Here is a 19,830-nt window from a genome sequence, read left to right as displayed (position 1 = left end):
TTCGAAAATTTTTCTATTATAATTTTGTGTGTGTTCGATCGATGCATTACAGAAATTTATTCCATATAGAAAGAATACAGATAAATCCATTATCAAAATCAAACGTTTGCAAAATCAAAAAGCTATTTGCAAAATCAAACATTTTGCATTCGATATAGCTTACAGATTTCAAAAAGATTACAGATTTTTGTAATCGTTTACAGTCCTTTCATTACTTCGAATAATTGTAAATATCGTAAATTTATTGCAATAACCATCTTGATAACCGGCTGGTATCAGGAAAACTTTTATGCGATGATTTTAGGCACTTCATGTCATATCGTGTTATTGAGGATGAAAAAAGAATTGAATAATTGTTGTCTAGTACCAAAAAAAAGTAATCATTTTTGGGGTTATAGATGTAGAGTGAAAACAAGCTAAATTTAGATTAGCTGCCAGAGGTACAAATATTGCTAAATTATTAATTTAATTTCCTTCTATATGCCAATCATTCTGACACAAATAACAATTCCTTGGTTCCTACAAATCCTAATATTCAATTTGTCGATTTCTAATTTATTTAAAATTTCAGTCGATAAACCATTTCCTGTTTTTACATGTGACTGAATAAAGTTAATGAGCCTTTCTTCAATCATTACATTTCCATTATGGCAAACATGGATGCATCTTATCATCTGACTCTTTTGTTCTTTTCTTGAAGCGTCAGTAGTAGTGTCTAATAAAATGGTGCTTACTTTGCTTTCTTTACTTTAAGGGTGATTTTTTTGTTTTATTTTTCCACAATTAATTTTATTATTTCATTTTGAATAATGGGTGGAAATGAGAAACCAAAACATTTTAATGTTTTTCAATATCTTCCTTTAAATTAGTATTATAACAGCTTGTAAATTCAATCGAATTTAAGAAAATACCGCAATTCGGATCTTCAATCATTTCATTTGAATCTCTCAGAACAATATTATTTTTGGTACTAAACAGAATAGCATCCAATAATATTTTTAATATTTGAGACCATATCATTTTTTTTCCTGGTCTTGGTTCCTGGTTAACTGAATTAACAACATAATTCTATTTGCATCCCCCCATTTTACTTCTTTTTTATTAGTCATTTCGCATATGAATTCCAGTGCTCCGGAGAATTTTCGTATAGGAGGAGAGCCGGATGAAGATACCTCCAATAATAAATTACTTTTAGTGCGTCTGAAAGATTATACGATTTGTGGTCAAAAAGCATGCACGAAAAGATAAATACTGCATTTTTATTAATGGAACATAAAGTACATTTTCTTTTAAAAGTTTCTCTATTAATTTGTTAAACAAAAACTAACTCTTTGCAAATTTTTATCCTGAACTGCTTGCAAAGTTCATTTAGTAGCTTTGATTTCACCGTATGTGACAGGGTAATATATTGCAACTAATTTGTTATATTTCTTCCCTGAGAAGTCACTTTCATGGTAAGGAAAAAGTTTTACAGGCAGCTCTGATGGATGCTGAATGGATGACGAATCAATGACTCCGGACTTGGCGACTTATTTGGAACCATCTGGAGACAAATTTGGAAACTTTGGTTACAAGATCAATGATTCCAGGAGCTACAAGCACCTAGACTATAATTCTATCAGAACTCGAATTATATCGTTGATTCTAGAAGCTCTTGAGCCCTGTCACGAAATCTATAAAAAAAACGAGAGAAAAGCTGAGAGACAGTCAGTCAAGTACTCAGTACTGAATCAATAATTGAACTCAGGCAGATAGTTGAGCGAGTTCTCTCTAAGTGCTTTGTGTTGGTGTGGTTGTTATTACTGATTTGGTACTTATGTACTGCTACTTACTGAAAGAGTTATTCGTGCGTTTCGTCCATATTTAACTGCTGTGAATTCGTACTTTCGGGTAGAATAAAACATCCATATCCAATTTGAGTCTGTTGGACTTTTTACTGTAAAAGAAGCATGGGCTTTTCCAAGCATGGATTTTGCAAAAATTTCCGTAACAGTATTAACTAATAGCAGGTCAGGAAAGAGGATCTTTGTTATGCAAGTATTTCTTCTGGACCAATAAAGCAATTTCATAAATCAATAATTTGCAGAATGAGTGTTCACTACTAGCAGTCTGCACTGAAATTATTAACTGTTTATATTCCTACTATACAGGGTGACAATAAATTAACGTTCCCCTATTTGAAAGCATCTGCATCTCAAGTTAATGGACGGAATGAAACCAAATTTCATTTACAGACTGTAGAATGCATGGTAAAATGAATTTTGAAAAAAAAAGAAAGAAAAAAAAACCGCCCCCTCCCCTTGTAACATTAATGAAAAAAAATCAGTGACGAGAGATATTTCAGTGATGTTGGAAGGAAAACACTGAAATCAATAATTACAACGACGACACGGAAAATAGATTACGCATAATTTCATTAATGTTCGAGGGATAAAAAAAGTACATACAAAAGTGAACGAAATGAAGTATGAAACAGAAAAAAGCCTTTTATTAATTAACATTCGAGCTAAGCTTTCTATGTGCAGAGTTTACCTTTGCGTACATAGTAATGTATCGGATTTTTTTGTGCAAAATTAATTTTACACTCATGTGAAATTTGATTTAAATCTGTTCATTAAGTTTAGCTGCAGATGCCTTCAATTTGGGAAAATTATATTATGAACCAATTGTTTTATTAACTTTAGCTGAAATTTCATATTAATCAATTATTAAAAAAGCAGGATTTCAAAATAAAAAGGTCCATTATCTATTGATGACAACCAGACTTTTTTGTTGGCAAGTTGACAGCCTAGCGCTAGCCAGTCCGCTGCAAAAAGTAACGTCCACACAGTTGGAGTCCTTATAAACCAAAGATCTCTTATAGATACATGGTTCCGACACACAATAAAAAAGAAAAAAAACATTAGATTGTCGAGAACAGTAGAATTTTGAGAAAGCTGAAAAGAATTTTTAAAATTATTTATATTCTTTCTGATTTAATCAAAAATTTCAAGAAATAATATATTAGAAAATCACTACAGTAATAAAAGAATTTTCTAAAATATAAATGCAACAAATTAAATACTAAATTCAAAATCTTTTTCTATCCATTAGTATGCGATGTTTTTAATTCTCTCCATTAAAAGATAAATTCTTTTTGCAGTTTGAAGTTGAATTGTGTAAATAAAATTAATCTTTTTTTTTTTTTTTTTTTTCATTTTAGTTACGCTGCTTAAACGCACCCCTTTCCTTCCAAATAAAAAGATCATTATAAGCCGGGCTGTTTTGGCTCTTTTTGCTTCTGACTCCCATCGATTCATCAATAGTGTGTATTGCGTTTTAAAACCGGACTTTAGTTTTTGCATTTCATAAAATGCAAATATACAACGGATTTCAGTAAAATGGAAAAATGCCATTATGTTTGAAATATAATGATTGTGATGCTGAAGAATTTTAAGAAGAAACTTTCTGTATCGTTTCAATTTCTTCACTTTATATAGATGGAATTTATATCTTTTTGTTGAAACATGCGAATAAATGCTAATTAAAACTATATATTGATTTAATAGAACGTTGTTCGAGTTCTTACTAGTTTTAAAAGCTTTAAGTAAATCCAATCCATTTGGAAAACTCCTAACCTAGATTTAATGCCTATGAAGATGCTATAATTATGCCAATCTACCACTATGCATCATCTGTGTTTTTTATCAGAGGTAGATTAAATCCCAGTATGGCACCCACACACCGTGTTGGGAATTCTCATTTCACCAGAAAAAACTTATAGACGGAAATTTCATCAACTAAAGAAACATCATCTTATTAAAAACAAATTAAGCGAACTGCGAGAATAACTAATTTATAGATGTAAAGGAATAATCAATAAATGGATTAAGTACATAAAGCAGAATAACACCATCGTTAGGCTCTTAAAAAAATGCCGCATTATGTGTATCCCTTTTATATGAAACAGCAAGTAACCAATCAATAAAATGAAATAGTAAAAAAAGAAAAGGATGTGGTTCTAATACTTAAAAATAAACATACATTATAGCCCCATAATTAAGGAGATTATATTAAAGCAGTTCTTATAAGATGATGTATTTATTAAATTACATTTTTTGCATCATAATCATCACCACTTTTAAGTATCTTTTCGAATGGATATCATTGTCTCTGAATTTTCTTCAGTATTATCTTAGTTTCTGTTTATAAGTTTTGTAAAAAAAATAACCCTGTTATGTTAGATTACTTGCTTTTATCTGAGGTACTTTTTCATTATATGTTGCATAAATCTTTGGTAACTCAGTATCTCAAAGTTAGTTCTTCCGCATTATGTGTATCCCTCAATCAATCAATCAAGAAACGTAGATCTAACTTCTCGACTATACATTGGCCTATTTCTATGATTTCTTCAGCTTCAAATGATATATCCTTTGTTTTTTAAAGGTTTTATTTTGTTATGAATTATTCTAGGGCTGCTCTCTTTCTCGAACCATGTTAAAGTGAAATCATCTCCTGCGATATCGTCCAGTAAAAGAATTGCAAAAGCTAAACCATGTTGTTGAAGTGACGGATTATTCTAGTATTAACTGCAACAGTATTAGTGATGACCTGATGGTTACGTTTTAATGCTATTTAAGAGTACCCTAATAGAGCATATAGAGCTAGATCGTGTTGTTGAATTGTCAAATTACATTGAAGGTTACTTGTAACAACTGTAATGATGATCGGATTGTAACATTTTAATGTCATTTTCATTTAAGTTCAAAATGAGTTTTTAAGCAAACTGTGTGAAATATTTAAAAAATGAATGTCTGTAATTTACATCAACTGAAAACTCTGCTATTACAAACAATAAAGTAACTGTTTTAGTTTCTATTTGCCCGTTTTCTCATAATTTTAAAGATAAAAAATCATTTGTAACGCTGCTAAGTTGGATGCAGTGAGCACTAAAGCTCTGCTATCAAAATGAGCCCTAGCTTTAACAAGCAGAATCGCATACATAATCACCAGGTGTCGATTTCCACTCATTAATTAAGAAAAAAATATTCATAAAACAACAAAAAATATATTCATCATATCTACCTAATATTGTAATAACTATTCACAGTTTTAACTTCATTTTTTGACTTCTTCGGTGATACTGGGACAATAACCAAGTGAGACAATTTTGTTTATGATTCATAGTATGTGCTAAAATTACATGCTGCTTTATTTCTTGTTAGCAAATTCAAAGTGAAAAATAATTTCATCTATTATCTCATACTTTGATAAAAAAAAAAAACCCTTTTATTTGAAATGAAGCGAAAGTGGCTATTTAATCGCGACTATTAAATAATACATACCCACCTTATTTATATCATTACCCACCGTACAGTACCCGCCATTTAATTTAAATGAAAAATAGAAGAAATGTTTGAATTAGGAAATCTTAAGAAATTAATCTTTTAATCATGAGTTATTTATTTATTTTTTGCTAAGAATTTGAGATAAGAATTTCATTATTTGATTTCTTTACAAAGTAAGCGGTGCTGAAGAAACTAACTATTCATTCAAAGAATGCAGGAAAGCAAAAAAATGCTTTTGTAATTCTAGTATTTTTCATTGTACAGTGAATAAAAAAGTGCAAGAAAACTATTCTAATTCAAAACTAGGTAACTTTTATTTAAAACAAAAGCATTAACCTCATTAGTAATAAAGATCTTGTCACAAAGTTCAAATTCTTTTTTCATTGAATAATGTGAAATCAAATGTTGAATGTTTCTATATGTTTATATAACTCGAAAAAATCCGTAATAAAAATTTGCAAACAATTTTTAGAATATATGTATTTTAAAGGAAGAATTTGCTATATCTTTTAGAAAAAAAATTAAAGAATTATTATTTATACTCTCTTTAAGATTACTACAAGAGATTTCGTTGGAATTCATGGTAAAAAAAAGCAAAATAAAATAATCTATTTTTCATCAATCAATTTTGTCAGGGTAAATTTTATTTTGAGTACAAGCATTGCTAACTCTACGCATAAAAACCTAAAAATATTTCAAAATATATTTAGAATTTATCTTATTCTTCATTTATTCCAATTAATCCGAAGAATGATGCACAGTTCATCAAAAAAGTATCCAAAAGTGAATAATAACACAGGAGCTTAAATGTCGAGCATTAAAACCAAAATTTTATACTATACGAGAAAAATAATCTCTAAAAGTATACATAATTTGTATTTATGTGCGGGAGGGGGGTATTTTTTCATTTTAAAATTCTTTGAAATCGATACTTCAAATGGAAAAAATTCAAATTAAATATTTCACATTAATTCAGTTCGAATACATATGCAATTTTGCCATTTCAACGAGATTGTTGATGAATTATGTGTTGTTGAAATTTGGTATCTCTAAAGTTAAATAAAAGTTGCCATTTTTTGTGTATTTCTCGATATTAATAATAGATCAAAGACGGTAATGTTTGCTTTACATTAAACTGCTACTTACGCAAATCAAAACTGCGCATTTTTTCAAACTTAAAATAATGCTTTTCAGTTTTCAATCAATAATTAAAATTTATATTAAAAATTATTTTATGGGAACACATAAAATTTTGATGCCAAACTGAAACGGCAATGAACAAAACTTTTGACATTTCCCATCAGTAAGTAGTTCCGGAATCTAGATATTGCTTCGTTCAGTAGTGGCGAGGTAGTCGGTTGTACACAAGTAGCTCCGGAAATAAGTACCGAAATTCGAAATCGCCCAGAAAATGGTTTTTTTTTTTTCATTATTCTTGATGGGTCGTTGCATTTTAACATGCGATCTAGCTATAAAAAAAAGAAAAAAAAAGATCTCTCTAATGAAAAAAAAAAAAATTAAGTAAATCATTGAATATTAATTTAGACTAATGATTAAGAGTTGATACAGCATTTCTGTTTTGAAAATAATTATGATGTAGAAAACAGAGAGGAATCAAATAATTAATTCAGTAAAGATATTCGATTTGGTTAGCATTCGAATGAAATTGTTTTCATGCTTAACAAATCAGAAAGGGTAGGAATTGATTCGAGTTGTTACTTCAAAATTCTTGATTTATAAAATATTATTAAAAAGGCTTCAGTAAAAAGTTAGTTAAACGAAAAACGACTGAATGCTGTTATAAAAGTGTGTTTTAAAAATATGAAAGAATAAAGCCTATTAATAAATTATGAATTTACTGAACATTGACATTAAATTTTAATAAGGAATGATCTTCAAAATGAAATAGAAATTTAAAAGGGAATCGGTCCGTTTTCTAATTTGCTATTCCTTCTTTTAGAAAAGCAATTACAGGAAAGTACAATATCAAAAAAATTCGGAAGTGATACCAGTTTTTGTTTGAAGAGAATCTTGTCAATGGTATAAATTTTTATTATAAGAAAGTTTTTAAAAGAATCACCAAAGTGTCATTTTTCTGAAACTTTAAAAACAATTCCGATGACTTTTTTTTATTTCATGTTAAATATTTAAGTTTTTCAGAATACTCTATAATTTATGAATCTAAACAATTTATAAAGAATATTATAATGGAATGTTAAATTATTAATTTTTGTAAATAGTGTTGTATAAATAGAGAATAAAGAATTGAACTTGAAACTGGTATGTTAAAAATTATTTATGGATAATTAAATGAATAAAGAGTTTTTGTAAGTATTATTATTTTCTTATTTTTTTACACACCTGATCATGAAATTAATATGTAATTTTTGATTCATATTTCATAAATAGTTTCTTATGTCTTACTGTACGCATCTTTTACAGAATAGTTATATGGTCTTGCGTTAAAACTTCGAATTAACTAATAAAATATAAAAATGAAACGAAAGATTTGGAAGAATAGCCAATTTTTTCTCTAGATTCTTTTCTTTGTCTCTGATTGCTTTTCATCTTATTCTCTAAAATTTCATATATGGAATTTTCTCAATATAAAGAAAAGTTTAAAAGAAGAAAAAGTGGAAATTCTTCACAGAAAATGTGAAACTGATTTTCAAAAAATGGAGATAGCCTCTTATGCAATGCGATTTACATACATTTAAAGAGGATGCATAACTAAATCAATAATACATTTTCTTCGATTTTACTATTAGTAGAGTATAAACAAAAAGAAGTGTTCCTGCATTTCTTGTTTAACGGTACGTATTTTTTGTAGAATTTCTGTTTCATACTAATTCACTCTTTTTAATATGTGAAGTTATTTAATTTTACCAAAATAATATTCTTTGATAATTATGTATATTAAAAAAAATTTATTTTCATTGCATCGTATTCTTAGCTTTATTCTCAATGGTTTATATTTATTCATTTATTCCTTTTGGTGTCGATTCTAATTCACTTTACAAGGCTAATGAAACATCAGGAGACAAGTAATCACTGCCCAAAGCGCTCAAATGGTAAAATTCTGAACACATCTCTTAATATTTAAAGATTCTTTTTACAAGCGCTGGCAGGAATCGATTAACGAAACAACAGCAAAATACTGGCGACAGATGAGCTGAACCATCCAACCGCCAGATTGGCAGTATTACCCAGATTGTATTGGAGTTTCCTGACATCTACAGTGAAGACGGGGTTTCTCTCTCCTTTTTTTTTTTTTTTTTTTTTTTATTGATAAGAAGATAATTAAGGGAATGAACAGTGGAAGGCCAGAAGGTGGCTGTCTGCGGGACATTCCGTGGAAAAGTTGCCTTATAGAAACAAAATAATTGTTATCCAAACTATTTTCCTAGAAAATACACCTAGTATATATTGAGCTTTTATATTTTCTTTAGACACTTGTGCTAAGCCTTAAATGTATTTAAAATGTAATATGAAAAACACAAGTTAATTTAAATCTCCATGTTTAAAATCACATGTGATATTTTGTGATCACATGTTTCTTATATAAAGTGTTTAAGCTATTCCAAATTGTAAGCTTTCAAATTCCAGTAACAGAAATGAAATGAAATATATAATTATTTTATATATATATATATATATATATATATATATATCTTTTGAACTCTAATTTCAATCTAATTAATTTCCAAGGTTTCATCTTAATTTAGCCCATAGTAACTTCATTCTAAAATATTCTCTTATTTCCTGATCCAATTCCACTTTCTGTATTTAATTAATTCAAGAGAAGTTTTGTAAAATTGCTGCATCGGCTAATAGTCTAACTCCGAGTGAAGGGACAAAATACCGCTGACGTGACAAATTCTTTTTTAAAAGATCCCTGTGTTTCCCTGGCCTTGTCGGCGCGTGTAGCGAAAATCAATATTAAAATCTCATTGTATATAAGCACTATGGAGAAATATTTTCCCTATCAATATCTCAGATTATATAAGACCCGGGCTAAAATGTCCAAGAGCTTTTCCCTCATTTCTTTCTGTATCGTTTTGTGTTGTGTGTGTGCTCGTTGCTTTTACATAATGTCTGCTTCTCCCGAGATGAAATATATATATATATATATATATATATATATATATATATATATATATATATATATATATATGTGTGTGTGTGTGTGTGTGTGTGTGTGTAAAATCTTATGATTCCATACCTTTCACATTAAGTAGTTAAACAATTGCTCAGCATTCAATATGCTTTCATTCAAAATGTGCATTTTTAAGAATAATTTGGCATAAGCTTCTATCTCAAGATAATTCTTACAAGTCATACAATAGTATAGCCAATTGAATCGTTAATTTGAAGAAAAGAACAAACGCCAACAAATCAAAGTGCATACAGCATACATAAAACGTTTGCTATCAAAGTGATTTTATTATCAGATATGAGAAAGAAGCAAAAATCACTAAATAAACCACTGTTTGTTTTTTTTAAATCTCATTTAAAAGTTTGGTTTAAAAAATGAGATAAAAAAGAAGCCTTTTCTTTCCCCGAGGAAGCATATTTTAGTTTCTTCACCTTCTTCAAACGGCAGATTTTCAATTTGATAGTGCGAATTTAATAGCTATAATTCATATTTACATGGCAAATCTCAAATGAGCTGTTTCAATTAAATTTTTTTTTTTAATTTCTGGGCATCTTATAGGAATAAAAAAAGATGATGCCCCAGGACATCTTATAGTCGTAACAAATACCTTACAACTGAACGGAATTGGAGCGGAAATGTTACCACAGCAGAGTTTACACGAAACTAACTATTGCGCGCAATGAAAAGCCATGCCTACCTCTGGAAGATCACGTGACCATGATGAAATAGCGATATGTAGTGCCCTGTTGGGACGATCCTGTAATGTCCTACAACTATCTGTCATTGTCTCCACAAGACTGTTTCAACTGATTACAATAGGAAAATAGCGAGACAACAGCAAAGAGGCAGCTATTGCGAGCTATAGTAGATATCAAGTGTAGTTATGTACATTATGTGACTGTAACGTCAAGAAAAGTGACCCTGTTACTTCTAATACTTCGGATTTGTTCTTCGTGGGAAAATTCACACATTTGTTCATTTTAACACTAGAAATACCAGACCAGTCAAAATGTCTGGTCGATCTCTGGCTGAATCTATGTCTATATCGATCTCTGGTAGTTCTAGGGTTAAATATTATTTCACAGCATTTTTGACAAAAACAATCAGATATATTTATTATATCTAGAACAAATTATTAATTTAGGATGTACTATTCCGTATAGTTTCTTGCCAAGATAAATATGCAATTTTTGCTTCATTTTTTTCATTTGGTTGTTTTATAGGGCATACATTATCCACTTACTTTCCACTAAATATATATTGCATTTTTTCTTTATGTCTTATGTGAAGGAGTTTTTTTGCAATAGGGCTGCTTGAAATTACTTCTAGTGTACAGAAATTAACAAAATGACCTCGAACATTTTTCAGGTATTGATATGACTGAAATATCATTTGTAGAACAATGTGACAATTCAGTTCAAGAGAGATAATATCTTTAGTTGAAATTTCAAACTTATGTTCGATTTTGAAATATTCATGCCATGTAATTCCAATAGTAGAGAAACATCATACATTGTTTACCTCCTACACTTTTATTAAATTTTTAAAAATCAGATTAAAGATAATCTTATTAGCTACATTTACGCATCACTGGGTTAAAAAAATTTCTTTTATATTAAAAAAAAATGCTGAATTATGAATACTATCCTTAATTTTTCCGAAACATCTTTTCCTGAGATTGTACTATAGATTTAAAGATTTACTGGATAGATAAGATACACTATTAAACAATAGAAATTATATTTAAAACTACTGTTAACTATATTTCAAATAACAATTGCAGTTTTAAGATTGAATTTTTAAGTTTGTCCCTTTCTATACTATTAAACAATGCATCAAAAATTGTTATTATTAAAGTGTATATCGAAATTATATAATAATGACAAAAGAATCATAGATAGACATTATATGAACGCACAAAAATGATATTTCAAATATTCAGATTGGTCGAAGGCTTTCGATTATTCAGCTTAAACAATCAAATGTCTTCAAATTTTCCTGTTTCATTATAAAACAGCATTTTTGTTTAATAATTTCAGTTTTATAGTTTAAAATGCACTATCTTATTTTTCATTGAAATCAAAAACTGCTCGCTTGATTTTGCATTATAAGCTACTTTCATTTCTAAGTAAATTCATTTCAGATGACACATTTAAATTTTTGCAGTAATTATTAATAGCATCGCTAAGAAGAAGGGGAAATTGTATGTGTTGTGCCCCCCCCCCTCTGGGCTGCTACTACTTAGGGGCATGAAAATTGCGTTTCTCAAAATTAAAGCAGATTTACAAAATACAAAGAAATAAATAATTGAAAATAAAAATTCTCTTATTTTGAATGCCAAATAAACCCTTCCATCTGTGTGTGAAATTCGAATGTTAACTCAAACAGAAATCGAAAACCAACAACTGATTGCAACTGAACTTAGTAAATCTCACTGTTATTGGTTTTTGAGAAAAAATCAGAACGGCGAGTTTTTTTTTTTTTTTTTTTTTTTTTTGAAGAATTTAGCACCTTTATTTAACTGGTCTTGTTTGTGTTTGTAAAGACAGAACTTTGTAATCTACTTTGCAAATGCAATAAAAGAAATCATTCCTTGATGTGTTAGAATTTTAAAATTTTGTATATTTGTGTGGAGTGCCCGTTTTCGTTCAGGCCGTGAGAATTTGGTTGATGATCCGAGACCAGGCCAAGCAAACACAGTCACCACGGCCGATCTCATCAACAAGGTGGACGACCTAGTGAGAAGCGATCGGCGTGTCCCATTGCGAATGTTGGCGGTGAAGGTGGATGTCAGCGTTGAAACAGAGTGGACAATTGTTCACGACAGGTTGCGTTATCAGAAGGTGTACTCGCAGTGGGTTCCGAAGTAGCTGACAGACAAGCACAGGGAACTGCGTATGGGGCTAGAACTTCAACATCTGTTTCAGTATCATGAAGACACCGCTTTCTTGGAGCGGATCGTCATAGGTGAGAGCTGGGGTCATCACTACAAGCCAGAGACAAAGCGGGACAGCCTGCGGTGGAAGCATACGTCGTCACCTCCCTTGAAAAGTTCAAAGCCGTGACGTCAGCAGGCAAGGTGCTACTCTTTTTCGACGTCCAAGGTCCACTACTTGTTGAATTCCTCAGGCACAGAAGAACCATTAATTCCGATGTGTGCAGTGAGATACTCCGAAGACTACGCAGGTCCATCAAGAACAGAAGACCGAGGCTACTCACGGAGGGTGGGGTTCTGCTCCATGATAACACGTGTCCATACGTCTCCAAGGTCACACACGCGGAACTGGCCAAGTTCAAGTGGGAGCAGCTCGACCATCTGCCCTACAGTCTGGACATGTAGCCCTGCAATTTTCATGCGTTTGTTCCCCTGAAAAAACATCTGAAAGGGAAGCGCTTCAACTCGGATGACGAACTCAAGGACGCTGTGAAGGTCTGGGTCTTGTCACGGCCACAGGAATTCTGTGAATAAGGAATCCTTCGGCTCGTTAATCAATGGGATCGTTGTTCTCAGGCTTATGGTGTATACATTGAATAAAGTCTTCATTTATACCCACAGTGTCGTTTCGTACCTTTTCATTTAAACACCCCTTATATCATTTTTTTTATCAAACAACCATACATTTATGTTATTTATATTATCAAACAGTCATTTCTTCCAGACTGCAGAATATGGAGCTTTCATTAAGGTTTTATTGAAAGGGCCATGATGCTCTCTCCCCCTTGTATCCGCTTCTAAATTGAGAATAGTAAGAACTTTGATTAAGTGTGAATTTGTAAGTGATTATTTACTGATAAAAGGTAAAGTATCTCCAAATAAATATATTTTTTGGAGATACTTAGGGGAAATTAATAACCCCGCTATTGGTTTATTGTTCTGAATTTTTCTGTGTCTTCTACAATTGAAGAATACGCTTTGACGAGAATGAGGTAGAAGCTCTCACAAAGAACAGCTTTATTTCATTAATGAATTAACTGAGCACCTATTCTAAAGCTTCATATAGCTGAGGGACAGAATTTCAAATTAGTAATGTGAGAGTGGCGAATTCTAATCTCACATCCATTGTGGATCATCAGGTGCATGGGATTGGTCTATGGTTCATTCGTCATTAATTGAGCACCATTCTAAGGCTTTATATAGCCGATGGACGGAATTTCAAAATCGTAATATGTGAGTGACGAATTAGAGTCTCAGATCTATTGTGGATCATCAAACGCATGGGAATGGTCTGTGTTTCATTCGTAACAGTCTAAATGTGTTAAATCTAAGTTGGCGAGGAATAATGGGTGTCAGTTGAAGCGTCTTCTATTCTGGATTATGTTAAAATGTCGCTAACGATCCAGTTAAATCATTTTGGGTACTCCTACACGTTTATCAAAGAGAGAGAGAGAGAGAGAGGAAAGAAAATAAAAGCAAAAGGGAAAATAGGCTTCTTCACAGTATGATATTTTTTTCAGACATTGACAGCTGCATTAATTATTTATTTTTAGAGCGTATATTTTGCTTTCAGCTGTCATAATTATTTTTTGCATCTATGCGAGCTAAAACATCGTAATTCTTCGCAGATATGAAGATGCAAAGGACCTTCGACTGAAATAGTCGCTTTAAAAAGGTTAAAATACGTCTGTTTCAATTAATACCGAATTACTAATAATCAAAATTTATTAGAAAGTATTTATATTATTATCATGTTATAAATGAATCTTGAAGCACTTTTTTTTATCCATCTCAAGTTAAAGCTGCACTAAAATTCTGTAGTTTCGTTGTTGTTCTTTCTATCAGATCCATTGCCAAGGAAGATTTGTTTCAATTTTTCCTGAAAGCAAATAAATTTGCAATATTTTCCTCTCCATGTAAATTCTTTTAATTAATGCTTTTCTCTGGAAATGGAAACCTCACGAGCCAGAACATCACCCTTGAAGGTTGTAGATTTCATTTAAACATGCAATTACATTTACAAACTCATCATTTTCATTAAATAGATAGATTTTGAAATTTACATTTGCTGTATTCCAAAACTCATATATAAATAACGAGTTAAAAAATATCATTCTAGTTTCAATCAAGATGAAAAGAAATGGCTCCATTTTTTGGCATTGTGTGGAAGGCGTCTAGCAGCTTTGAAAGAGGTAAGTTCACTCAACTATTTCGTGACACTTACAGTGTTTTTAGCTGAATATTTGTGCATATAAGCGTAAATTATGAGCTGAAAGTACAATGATTGCTTTGAGCTTTATTGCGCTAAAACCAAAAAGAGTTCCATAGACAAACACAGGAAAAAATATTGAAAAAGATAGAGAAAACACTGCATAAATCTTTGCAACTATATTCAAGTAAAATTTTTCGCTCGATATTGCCACCGAAATTAACCCCCTTAACTGCTTTTTTTTAACATTTTGGTCGGATAAGTTATCTATATGCACAAAAAGTTGTGTACCTGTATGATTATATTCAAATTATGTTTGTTTTGAAAATATTTGATATTTTTATAAAGGATAACGTTATAAAATGATCAATAAAATCATTTAAATAAAAAACAAAAGACTGAGTAAATAACATATCATTCCTAAAACCTCTAAATTACATATTTATGTACGTATTTTAATTATAATATAAAATCCAAACCAAAAATATACTGCTTCAGACATGATAATTCTTTTTCGTTGCAATTTTGATTTTTATATTTCTTTTAAAATCCCCTAATGGGGATAGCGGCAGTTAATTGGTTAACATAAACGAAAGCGAATTCTCAAAGGATTAGAAAAGACAAATATGAAATAGATATTCAGTTTCTGTTGAAATATAAAATGTTTTCTTTCCACATTTAATTAATTAGTATTAATGAATTTTAATATTAACAAACACACAATTTGCTTTTACTACAAAACCATTAAATTATTTAGATTTGGTGATAAAAATCAATCCCAACTCTTATGTTTAATACGTGAATAATAATTTTAGCACTAAAGTACTGCTAGTATTTTAAAATGAGATATCTTGGAGAAAATTGAGATTGATTTCTAGTTTAAGTAAGTTCCATTTTTGGAGAATTCTTGCCTAATAAACAAAACTGGTCCTAAGAAAAATATCTTTAAATTAATTTTCTTGAAAGTAGCAGAATTTTCTAGAAGAAAATGGTTTAAAATGTAAAATAATTAATTAAGAGAGTAAGTTTTGAAATTTAAAGTAGATCTTACATGTTCTTTTATGCTTTCAACAGATTTTTTTGTCATAAAATTAGTTTTCAAATTAATGATAAAATAACCTAGGGGCTTCTAAGGGAAAAACAAGACTCTTTGGTTTACTCTTTGGAGTATATTAAAAGTAGAAACAAAAGAAACTGTCTTTAATAAAATTAATTAGGTTCTTGAGAAGCCAAGAAAGTGAGTCTGAGTTAGCTCTGAATTCTCAGAATCCTTAACATTTCAAAATTCATCAGAGGTATTGTATCTTTCTTCATGAATTTAAACAATATTTATTAAAAGAATGTAATTTTGAATGTTGTAATCAAGTTTTTAACATCATAATTTTAATTTATATTTCATTAAACATTTTGAGAATTTCTGAATAGTAAGCCTTCAAGTTTTGTGCCAAAAATTTAAAATCTATCGCAAAGCATGGGATAAGCATTATTAAATATTATTAGTTTAAATTTTGATAAATAAATTTAGTATGAAATAATTCTATATATAATAATTTAAATAGTTATCAAAGCTTTTGGATCCGCACTTTTTCTTATTTTTTATTTTTTAAGTATTAATAAAATATTTTTTTCAATATCTAGAATTTCAATTTAATATCTATAGGTGAAAAAGTAATAGAGGAGGGAGGGACTATTTGTTAAAGTTGTTTAGAAAAATACTTATATTTTATATGCATTTTCGATTCCTTGATTATAACTACTTTTTTGCAGCTTAACTACTCATTCATAATATACATTAAAAAACTTTCAACAATTTTGCTGATTTTAGCACCATTAATATTTTTTAAAAGTTTTTGGTTGTTACAATTTGCTCTGAACATGACACAAGTTGTGACAACGAAAATAGAAATAGTCATCACCTTAATATTTTTCTACGTATTAAAATGCATAAGGTATTCGGTAATTATTATTACTTGACATTGTAACAATAAATGATATCAAATGTTTTGCAGTAAAATAAAGATACGATTGTTTAACCAATCAGCATAAAAGTCAATCTGCATCAGAATTCCAGTTAAAGCAAGTGAATGATACATTGATTCCTATTCTGCATATTTTATACTCTTATTTTGTAACCCATTTTATAATCCCATTTATTATTCTATAAAACGGAGTTTACAATCTTTTAATTTTCGATATTTAATCATTAATATATTTCATTATTTATTGTTACCAATATTATGAAATCTAAAAATTGATATTTCTGTAATTTCCAAATGGTGCCCCTTAGGTAAAATTAGTTTGAATTAAATTAATAATTTAAGTGATAATTAATGAATTAGTAATAGCTTTTCATCACTATTAGGTTTTCCTTAAAGACTGCCTAAGTCTACTGCGGGATGCATGTCCGTCAAAGGAAACTGCCGCTTGTTCATTGGACCTTCGCCTTTGAGGCGTGAAAAGATTCGGAAATCGCTTATTTTCTGGTCTATTTTCGAGAAATTTTAAAATTTTGAATAGAATCGAATTGAATTCGCTTGTAATCCATTGGAAACAGTGGCAGGACTCTGGCAGTGGAGTAACAATGGTGAGGCAAGCAGAGCAAATGCTCAGGGAACCATTATCAGATGATGCAAAATTCAGGAATCAATCGGTTGCATTTAGAAGAAAATGTTTTTTACTTTTGTATACGAAATATGGAGAATATATTAAAATCGTCAAAATATTCGAATTCGAAATTTATGGATTTCTATAATATTTTGAACGAAATCCATTCTGAGAAAATCTGTTCAATTGTTCGAATACAAGTGAACTCGATAACGACAAAAAGAACAAGATAGATAATTAGCACACATTTTTAGCACTAAAAATGTAAATTATTATCAAATTTTGAACCAAGGTTTGAACCACCTGTCGACTTGTAATTTCGCATGAATGTAAACGCAGTAACTCAATTAATTAAATAACGTAATAACACAACGAATCCGGTATGTTATCTTTTGACTGCAACTGTTGTTCCATGTCAAATTTTAGTATTACAAAATTGAAAAAAAAAAATCCGATTAGAATACATATTCGCATGATAGAAACCACTCTCGCTGTCTACTTGTAATTCTGATGGTTAATAAAAGTTTTAATAATGAGTTTTCTAGGGTTCTTAAAATATCTAATATGTCTATTTAATATGAGAGAATATACAGAATACAATCCTGTTAAAAACCTGAGAACCATCTCGAGCCAGACTTCTCAAAACAAAACAGTAAATAGCTTTATGTTTTGTTTAATATTTCACTAATATTTAATGAACTCATCCGCGAAACTGAAACTTGTTAAAACATTTTTCAATCTAATAGGGAGGGGTATAGGTCATCTTCACATCTTTTTGGAAAAGAAAAAATAATATATCGATTAACTCCACAGAGTGTCTCTTGGTTTATATGGGAATAAAATGCCTTTACCTCTATATTTATATTGATTGGATTTCGACTTCATTGGAAATAGGCAACAAATAATTAGAAATATAATATTATTTTTCCAAAGAATGTAAGAAAACAAGAAATACTTATACGTATTTGTAGGAACGGATTAAGCATTATAGGGATCTTTATGTAGTACAAATTACGCCTCCCCCCTTCTCTTTCCAAAACGAAATACTTAAATTGATTTCTATTTATATAAGGAATTTTAAAGAAACAAACATTATGATATGATGAATAACAAAAAAAAAATTAATTACTAGTTACATTCAAGAGAGTTGGTTGCAGTATTTCCTTTATTAAAAAAATTTTAACTTATAAGTAACTTTAAGCAAAATTGTAAAAAAATATTAACGTATTAAAGCATTCTAAATGCCCAAATATATAGAGTTTCTTAAGCTATTAAATTATTAGGCATACAACTGTAAAGACCAGACAAAACTTTAAACTAAAATTCCGAAGAATAATGCTCCGAAATTTTAAGCATGTGTAATTTTGATTTGAGTACATTCAAGAACCAAGTTATAAATTTGACTACTGCAATTCAAATGGAAGCACAAAATTGGATGGCCCTGAAAACACCTCAAAATAAATCCGGAAGCCTTGGTCCTCTAAGGAATTGAATACTTAACCTATTTGATAACCCGACCTAGAGTGTTTGGTAAAGTGGAAAAGGGATCCATTCCAAGTTATAAATGTTTAATTTTTGATATATATTTTTTCATTATTATTTTATGTGTGATTTTTTCCAGTGGTTTAAACGATTGTCTACATTTTGTTTCGAAGTTTTTGAGAATGGGATCAATGAAATTCATATTTGTTTGACATTTTTCTGAGATATCGAAATTTCCATGTAAACAATTGTTCTCATTTCTTATTTAAGATCTTTTAAAATGCTTAGACTTATAACGTAACAGACTTTCTGGATAAATTCACCAAAACTACATAAAAACTTTCGAAATATTTATATATATATATATATATATATATATATATATATATATATATATATATATATATATATATATATATATATACTTTTTTTAGATATTTTAATCTTGTTGCCCTTTTGATTAATTTTAAATTAAAGAATCATGTACATTTATTGCCAATTAAAACAGTTGTCTCTATTAAAATCAAGTGCATACAACTGTTGTCTATCTATTGGTGCATTATAAGGCAGAATATTTGATTTAGATTAAAAAAATTAGCTACAGATATTTTTTTTAGTGAGTGGGGATGTCCAGTGCAGTTTTTTCTCATGGTAATGTGTCTGGAAGAAATTTTTGTAGATATTCTAATTTGTTTAAATGAATTAAAAATTAAAGGAAATTTAATTAATTAAAAATTATTGCACAAAAATATTTTTTATCCGTGTTAAAACTCTAAAAATTATCTTTTCAGTAATGTAACCTTAATTCTGTCTTTATTTCTGTCATTTTTTTCTTTCATTTTCACAAACGTCTAAAATATTTCTAGATATGATGAGTTGCTGTTACTTTCATTGTTGAAATTTAAGTCAAGCTCATTTTATGATTTCGTCAAATCTTTAAGTATTTTTTTTTGTTCTGTTAAAAAATTAATTAAATCTCAAATAATTGTTTTATTGAGAATTTTATTTCATTTTCATGCTAGGAAAAGGAAGTGAGTAACTTTATTGCTTATGGATATCAGAGCTTATATCTTTCTGTGTCTGTGATTATAAGTATAAGGGAATTTTTATTCCAGGA

The sequence above is a fragment of the Argiope bruennichi genome, chromosome X2 (assembly GCF_947563725.1).
Source record: "Argiope bruennichi chromosome X2, qqArgBrue1.1, whole genome shotgun sequence".
NCBI lineage: Eukaryota > Metazoa > Arthropoda > Arachnida > Araneae > Araneidae > Argiope > Argiope bruennichi.
This window is presented reverse-complemented; position numbering follows the sequence as displayed.